This window comes from Rhinatrema bivittatum, chromosome 1, assembly GCF_901001135.1.
Source record: "Rhinatrema bivittatum chromosome 1, aRhiBiv1.1, whole genome shotgun sequence".
NCBI classification, from domain to species: Eukaryota; Metazoa; Chordata; class Amphibia; order Gymnophiona; family Rhinatrematidae; genus Rhinatrema; species Rhinatrema bivittatum.
Genome location: NC_042615.1, coordinates 816,085,033 through 816,093,882, shown reverse-complemented (window position 1 = coordinate 816,093,882; position 8,850 = coordinate 816,085,033). Strand labels below are relative to the sequence as shown.

Here is an 8,850-nt window from a genome sequence, read left to right as displayed (position 1 = left end):
AATTATTTTGTACCCATTTCCCAGTTAACCTCAGAATGCTTAAAAACTGGCTCAGTAAGTGGGGAGTTTCACAGGCAGCACTCTCACACACACACACACACACACACACACAGACTCTGGAGTTGCACAAACCTCTGCTTTCTCTCTGCTGCTCTCAGATACAGAAATCATTAGCTCTGCTCTCTCCCACTGCAGCATCTTCCCATATCCCTCCACAGCTCAAAGCAGCACTTGGGGTGGGGACCGGATCTCTTCCCTACTTAAGCCAGTTCCAGTCCCCGTCCCCCCCCCCCTCAATGAGAAGCGGCTTCCAGCTCTGCTGTCCCTGCGGATAGAGGCAGCGGAAGGAGGGGGAGGGGAGCCCGGGTCCCCGGTGCAGCGGAAGACGGAATGGAAACGCGGGGGGAGGCTCGCTAAAGCTCCTCGCTTCGCAGCCCGGTAAGCGCCCCTTCGCCGCCTCCTCCCGGAGCTCGCCGGCTTGCAAGGCAATGCTGCACCGGCTTTTTTTTTTGCATTTGCTTGCATCAGGCTGGATGGAAAGGGCAGCGGGCTCTGTGCGGGAGGCAATTCCCGCCCCTGGGATTCGCGGGAAACGCTGCGGCGCGGGCTCCGCGCCTTCCAGTCCGGTTAGCGGGGGTCGCTCGGAAAGTAGCCCGAGGGCGGGGGAAATGAAGGGGGGGGGGGGATGCACGGGACGATGGCGAGCGCTGGACGAACTTCATGCATTTCTCCATTGGCTTTTGCCAGAAAAAAATGCAAGCGACTCGTAAACTGCATTGCAAAGGTCGTGGGGGGAGGGGAGGGGGCAGGTCCGTTTGCAATTCGGGGCGAAGTTTCTTGGGCTGAGCCCGGCTGCGGCAGCCATCGGATCCCTGTGTGTTGTGTGTGCGCGCGCCTGCCCTCGGATAAAACGCGCCTGCTGGGTCGGTCGCTCGGGCGGTTTTTTTGGTTGTTGGTGGCTTTGAATGACAAATGCAAAGGATCAGTGAGACCGTGAAGTTTGGAGGCAGGGCGTGGGTTGAATGAGCCTCCCCCGCCCGCCGTGACCCACAAAATCACCCACGATGCGATGGGGAGGGCTCTGCAGAGGATCTTCCTGGCCATCGAGGCGTCGGTTAATGAGGGCGATGGCCATGGCAGGCTGGCCAGGCAGGCAGGGGAAGGGTCGTGGCTGACCACCGCGACTCGAAAGCTTGGAGGTGTTTCCGAGAAGCGCGGCCATAGCTTGCTGACCTTCTGACATCTTGGACCAGATGTACGGAAGGGTGGTTGTTGGTTTTTTTTTTTCCTCCCCATTTTGTATCTCCTGGGGGGAAAAGACTTGGTGCCCCTTGCCTTATGACAGCTGCTGAGGCAGTCAGGTGGAGCCTGGGCATGAACATGGGGGTATTTGGGGGCTGTTCTACGGCGCCTCCTTGTGGCAGGGCAGTTAAAGCCGCATTTGGGGGCTGAGTCAACCCTGTCATTTAAAAGGCTGGGCGAGCCTTTGCAGGGAAACCCAGGGAGTCAGGTTTATCAGGCAGGCACCCCCACCAGCTCTGTGCTCTTTAAGCCTTAGCTTGGCTGTCAGATGGCCTCATGCACCTGTTTCTGGAGCCTGGGAAGTTGTATCCGAGAAGGGTGCCCCCTTGTGAACTTTTGAGACCGTGCAAGCTCCATCTTTTCCTCCGATCAAACCAAAGGGATCAGGTGCAGTCTCAAAACACCGCCTTTGGATAATCCTTACAGTCATTGATCCAATGCAAGGGTTCACACACTGCAGACGATCCTGTTGATTTCAGGCGCAAACATGTTGCATGTGACTAGCCAGAGAGTCACCAGATGGAAACCCTGATAAGATTCACTTGCCAAGGGGGGAAGAGCACCAACTGGAACAGTTTAATTGCAATAATAATAAGAAGAAGATAAAACCGATTATGCAGAGTGAGCCCTGCAGTCTCTGGCTAGGAAGTCCTATTGTTAGCTGTGTAAGTACAAGTGACAGTGGTCCTGCTTTATAAAACACCAACTGTTGGGAAGTAAGGCTGTTTTGGCAGAGTGTCTGACGGAGAAATACTCTAGGGAACTGAATACTAAGGGACATGCTTACAGTTTGTAATTAGCAAGGCTTTGCTCTAATGGAATTTGTTATGCACAGAGGAGCCGATGCAAAAAAAAAAAAAAAAATGCGCTGAAAGCCGGCGTTGAGTGTTCAGCACCCGCTTCCCTAATGCGCCCCCAGGCGCCGTGCGATATTTAAACGAGGGGTCGTGCTGTCAAGGAGGGCGCTAGAGTAGATTGTGCGCCCCTAGCGCCTCCTTGTCAGTGGGCGCCCAGGAGAGGTCGGCTGCCCACAGCTGTCTGTCGGTTAAGAAAACGGACGCTGAATTTATTGTCGTGCGTTTTTTCCTAACCGGCGCACAGCCATGGGTTCGGAAAACGGACGCTGGTTAACTGGGCGTCCATTTCCCGAACCCGACCGCCAACACTTTTATGAAAAAAATCTTTCGTTCCCCAAACTTAATATTGCCACAATATTGCCACAATATTAAGTTGGAGGATGTACAGAAAAGCAGTGTTTTCTGCTTTTCTGTACAATTTTTGGGGGGCACCCGGAAGTTAATACCTGCTCTGGGCAGACGTTCATTTCTGAGTGCGTATTGGACGCGCATTTCTTTTTTGCATTTGGGGGCGACTCGCTGAGCGTATTGCATCAGCCCCAGAGATTGCTGTGTTCCCCTCCGTGCACAGGCGTCCATCTGCCTGCAGGTGGTGGTGGATGCAGCAGTGTTCCAGGTACGGTTACAGATGTCCTGCAGTCACGGACGTGGGTCGTGCTATAAGGTGCTGGGCTGCAGTCACCTGGACGACCCTTCGAGTCAGCCAGTCACTAAGGGAGTTGTGGGGACTGGTTCAGAGCTGAGCATCAGGGAGAGAAGGAAAGCCAAAGGTGGAAACAGAAAAGGAACCAGATGCGCTGAGAAAAGGAGAAATTTGTGGGGAACCAGGAACGGAAAGGGGAGAGAAAGCTGAGATGGTGGTGGAGCGGGCAGGAGAGATTTGAGGGGGGGGGGGGGGGAATGGGAATGAAAAGTGAGAATTTAAATTTGTGAAATTAATAAACATATATAGAATAATTCATTATAATGGATTTTCAGATGGTGACTTTACGCAGAGCACCATAAAGTCTGTAACTGAAATGAACAGTCACAGGGAAAAAATATGGTGGTGCAAGAGATTATAGAAGGAGAGAGGAGGTAGGAGAGCACAGGGAACAGAAGCAAAGTGACAGAATATCCCAGAGTTGGGAGGAAGCTGTTGGAGCACGACTGAGAGTGCTGATGGTCGGCATGTTGTGATCCAAGGGTATGCGGTGGGCGCTCATGGGAAGTCAGAGATTGGAGGTAGGGGCATCCGCGCCATTGAATGTCGAATAGGTCCGTACTAAAACATGGAACTGAATGCAAAGCTGAAGCCGGTGGGAGTCATTGAGACGCAAAATGTCATTGGGATGATTGTTGCTTAGCTGAGCAGCCCACACACAGAACCAGTTGGAGACGCTGGGAGGAGATAGAGAGTCCAGCAATGGGAGAAACGCAGAAGTCTAGATGGGAAACGACGAGCAATTTGGTAGGAGAGATGACAAGAGAGGGATAGAGCCCAGGAAATGAAGACAATTTGTCCCAGAAGGTTTTATTATCTTATTATGCAGTTTTAGTTTCTGTGTTTTGTACTTTGTTGTAAATCGCTTAAGAAGGTATTTTCTGCCCGGCGATAAATACATTTTTTAAAATAAATAATTAAATAAAACGAAGGCAAGACACAAGGAATAAGGCAATGGGTATGGATTGTGGAGGAACCAAGGTCCTGATTAATTCCTGTTCCCCCCCCGCCCCCTTCACACCCAATCAGGACTTAGAGAAATAAGACAGTCAAAAGATGTTTGCAGTCCTGTCGGAATACATTTCTTTGGTTCCTCTGCCTGAAAACATTTGGTGAGAAGTTCCTGGATGCTCAGAGAAGTCAAACAAACCCACGTTATTTGAGGTTTTCGGCTGGCCAATGCTCCCCGGGCATATCTAGACTTACCACCAACTCCTGAAATGGGACGGAGCAGGCTGGCAGCACAAAGTGCAGCGAGAAGTTAGAAATGCCGGTCCATCCTTCGGTCCCGGGTGGCTCAGCCTTCTTTAAATATCCGCTGGAGAGCTTACCTGACCCCCTCTATAATCTGGAGAACTCACAGAGCACAGCATTATTTTTGCACCGGACCTTTAAATGGTATCATGGCCTGCAAAGGCTTCCATTCTTTCCAGGTCAGATACAACTACTAATACTCCATTTCTGCCTTGAGAAAGAGAGAAAATAAAAGTGGCAAAGTTACTGTGGCCTGGAGGTATTCCAGCCACGGGCAGCAGTAGTTTTATTTGGATCTGGGAGCTCCGGGAGGAGAATAAAGACCACATAGGTTTGTGGGTGAACAATCATTTCTGGGTCGGTTCAGGGTAGAGTGGCAACTATTAATAGCCCATCAACGGTGATGCCTCCTCCTGGGCGCCCCGCATATATATTTTTTTTTTTCACAGAAAGCTGAATATTTTGTAACTGCCCCGAATATCCCTTGTTGTAACGGTTGCTGGTCACAAAATCCCAAGTAGCCCAAGATAGTCACCCTCCAGTGCTCAAAAATAGCAGGAAGCGAATTAAGCCTTTGGCATTTTCAACTTCAGGAAACGATGAGCCGTCCATGGAGAGACAGCGGAAGGAACAGGAATTTAAGTACTGGAGTTGGCTGAAAGTAGACCAGAGGTCCATCAAGATGCAATTTTCTGATTGTGATAATTATCGCACAGCTTCCTCAACATGGTTATCCAAGGGAAGGCAAAGAAAAAAGCATTGTGCATCTGTAGCTAATTTCACAACACTGAAAATAATTCCTTTTCAACCCCCATGTCTGGTGATGCATTTAAGTCTTTGTATCAGCATTTTCCCCTACAGCCTAACTGCCTCAGCATAACTACTAATATCTTGCAGGAGGACAGGAGGGCTGCCTATCTTTTACAGAAAGATGATAGGAAACACCTAGAGGAGAAGAAATGCTGCCTGGCGGATCTGTGCACAGGGAAGATAAGCTTTTAATGTCTTTAACAAGCTTATTACCTTGAGTTGCCTTATAAATAAAAGAGAAAATCCTGGGCTACATCAGGTTATAGAAACCTCAGCCTGAGGGACTGGGAGGATGGCTGGCCTGTAGCTTCATGCAGTGATCTTTTCAGGGAGCGAAAGCACAACCAATTCGAGGAAGCCTGGGATAAGCATACGTGGATCCATAGCTGCGAAGAAGTGAGGAGAAAGCCAGAGATCAACAACTCAGGTCGACGGCATTGCACCATGCATGAGATTGGGCAGACTGGATGGGCCTAATGGTCCTTATCTGCTGTCGTATTTTCTGTTTCTATATTGTATATACTGCATCTGTATACTCATCTGGAGGCAATGCTTTAATGCATGCTTGAGATGTACACTGTATATATGTAACCTGTCATGCCTCACCTGCTCTCTCTTGTAGGACTTGCAGCTCAGTGTTCTTCTCTTTTACCCATCGTTCTGGTCTGTATTGCCTTTGCTAATGCAGTTTAGAGAGTAATAAGGCAGCATGGGAGCTATGGGGTAGATAAAGACCAAAATGTTCAATCCAGTCTGCTCAGCAATGTGTTAAGGGTTGTAACGGCCACTCTGTGCAGGGGACCCCCATACCTTCTGTTTAGAGTTGTAATTGCCGCTCCATACAGGTTACCTCCATGCCTTCTGTTTAGGGTTGTAATTGCCGCTCTGTGCAGATTATCCCCCATGCCTTCTGTTAAGGGTTGTAACGGCCTCTCTGTGCAGGGGACCCCCATACCTTCTGTTTAGGGTTGTAATTGCCGCTCCATACAGATTACCTCCATGCCTCCTGTTTAGGGTTGTAATTGCCATTCCATACAGGTTACCTCCATGCCTCCTGTTTAGGGTTGTAATTGCCGCTCCATACAGGTTACCTCCATGCCTCCTGTTTAGGGTTGTAATTGCCGCTCCATACAGGTTACCTCCATGCCTCCTGTTTAGGGTTGTAATTGCCGCTCCATACAGGTTACCTCCATGCCTCCTGTTTAGGGTTGTAATTGCCGCTCCATACAGGTTACCTCCATGCCTCCTGTTTAGGGTTGTAATTGCCGCTCCATACAGGTTACCTCCATGCCTCCTGTTTAGGGTTGTAATTGCCGCTCCATACAGGTTACCTCCATGCCTCCTGTTTAGGGTTGTAATTGCCGCTCCATACAGGTTACCTCCATGCCTCCTGTTTAGGGTTGTAATTGCCGCTCCATACAGGTTACCTCCATGCCTTCAGTTTAGGGTTGTAATTGCCGCTCCATACAGGTTACCTCCATGCCTTCAGTTTAGGGTTGTAATTGCCGCTCCATACAGGTTACCTCCATGCCTTCTGTTTAGGGTTGTAATTGCCGCTCCATACAGGTTACCTTCATGCCTTCTGTTTAGGGTTGTAATTGCCGCTCCATACAGGTTACCTCCATGCCTTCTGTTTAGGGTTGTAATTGCCGCTCCATACAGGTTACCGCCATGCCTTCTGTTTAGGGTTGTAATTGCCGCTCCATACAGGTTACCTCCATGCCTTCTGTTTAGGGCTGTAATTGCCGCTCCATACAGGTTACCTCCATGCCTTCTGTTTAGGGCTGTAATTGCCACTCTGTGCAGGTTACCCCATGCCTTCTGTTTAGGGTTATAATTGCCGCTCTGTGCAGATTATCCCCCATGCCTTCTGTTTAGGGTTGTAATTGCCGCTCTGTGCAGGTTACCCCATGCCTTCTGTTTAGGGTTGTAATTGCCGCTCCATACAGGTTACCCCATGCCTTCTGTTTAGGGTTATAATTGCTGCTCTTTGCAGATTATCCCCCATGCCTTCTGTTTAGCGTTATAATTGCCACGCTGTGCAGATTATCCCCCATGCCTTCTGTTTAGCGTTATAATTGCCACGCTGTGCAGATTATCCCCCATGCCCTCTGTTAAGGATTGTAACTGCCACTTTGTAAGTTACCTCTTCGCCTTCTTTTTTGGGGTTGTAACTGCTGCTCTGTGAAGTTTACCTCCATACAGAAAAGTTAGAAGTTTCCTCAGTGCTCCATTTCCACTCTCTTGCCGCTAGGGATTTTCCGTGTTTATCTCACGACCCTTTGAACGCCATCATTGTTTTTGTCTCCGTCACCTCCTCCTGGAGTGCATTCCAGCCATCCACCACATTTTTCCTGATGATCTTCCTGAGCCTACCACCCTGGAGCTCATATCACGACCGTTCTACAGCTTCCTTTCCATTGGAAAAGGTTTGGTTCTTGTGCATTTTTAATACCTCTCCTCGTCTTTAGAGTATACACATTTGCAGTAGGGCTTCGAGTCTCCTCTAACGTCTTTTGCTGCAGACACCACATCGTTTTGATTGTCATTCCCTGGCCAGCTTCTATCCTAACTCTGTTTTTCCTGAGATAAGACCCCCAGAATTTAGCAGGTGAGGCCTCAACAAGTGGCCTCTCGGGGGCATTATCACCTTCTTTTTTCCTGCTGGTTGTGCCTCTCTCTATGCAGCCCGGCATCCCTCCAACCCTAATGACCCCCCTTGTCACACTGGTTTGCTCTCTTCAGATCATCACATGCTGTCACCCCGAGGTCTCTCTCCCATTCTGGGCTCGTTGGTCTCTTACCTTGCGTCGCACACAGGTCCTCTGGATTTCTGCACCCCAAATTCACTGCTACATATTTTGGTATTGAATCTTAGCTGTCAAGCATTTACTCATTCCTCAAGCTTTCTTAGATCATTTCTCATTCTGTCTGCTTCTATATGGGTGTCCTCTCTGTTGCAAATCAGTGTCATCCACAAAAAAAAGGGCAAGCTTTTCCTTCTCACTCCTCTGCAATCTCACTAACAAAGATACTGAACAGCCCTGGCCCTAGAACCGATCCCTGAGGCGCTCTACTAATAGGGATGTGCATTTGTTTAAAACAAATGGGTAAAGCGCAATGAATGAGATCATTTTCATTTCCTTTGAAGTCCCCCAAAACAAATGGAGGGTGTCCAGAAATGTAAACAAAATGTTTGTCTCATTCATTTACCTTTCCCAGTCAAGTCTATGGCCCAGTGAAAAGTGCTGCTGTGAGATGGGTAACTATAGCAACCAAGCAATGCTTGTGTGAGTTAGCAGCCAGCCTGGAGCCAGGGCAAGAGAAGTAGGCAAGTAGATAGGATGGAGGACCAATCACAGTGAAGCATTTGTTAAGTAGCCTATAGCTGGCATCCAGATCAAGTGCTGCTGATGTCCTCCCATTGAAAACTCTGAGCATAAGCTTGTCTTTTCAGCTCTCTTAGAGTCAAAGAAAAGGTTCACGATAAGAAGGAGAGAGATGAATTTTTTTTGTTATCTTCATTGCTGCAGTCACAGTGCACTGCTTTCACTGTGAATGAGAGACAGAGGTGCTGCTGACTTTTTCCTGTTCACTGGAGAAGGGCATAGGGCAGTGCCAGTGAAAAAGCAAACAGCAGAGAAAGTGATTTTTTTTGCCTCCGTCTTCACCGTATGCGCTGCTTGACTGGCAGAGAAAGAACAGAAGTGCTGCCTTGCAGTATATTTTCTGTCACAGTTTGGTTTTTTTTGTGCAAAACGAGTTAATTTGCAGTGCATACACATATACTGTGTGTGTGACATTTTTTCACATACTGTGAGGGATAGCCCTAGCCACTAGCCAGCTACTAGTACGCTGCTAATTCTGCTTCGGCAAGTCGGCAGTGTGTTTGCTAATCGCTGAATTGGACTCAGTCTGTCAGCT

The 8,850-nt window shown here is 48.9% G+C and overlaps 1 protein-coding gene across 1 annotated transcript in view; it reads left to right on the top strand.

The window, feature by feature from the left end:
* Positions 1-274: 274 nt before the first annotated feature.
* PHF24 (PHD finger protein 24) overlaps positions 275-8,850 on the top strand; it is a 182,578-nt gene continuing 174,002 nt past the window's right edge. Inside the window, exon 1 of the mRNA XM_029581548.1 lies at positions 275-438. The gene's annotated coding sequence lies outside the window, so the exon portion shown is untranslated. The remainder of the gene's footprint in view (positions 439-8,850) is intronic.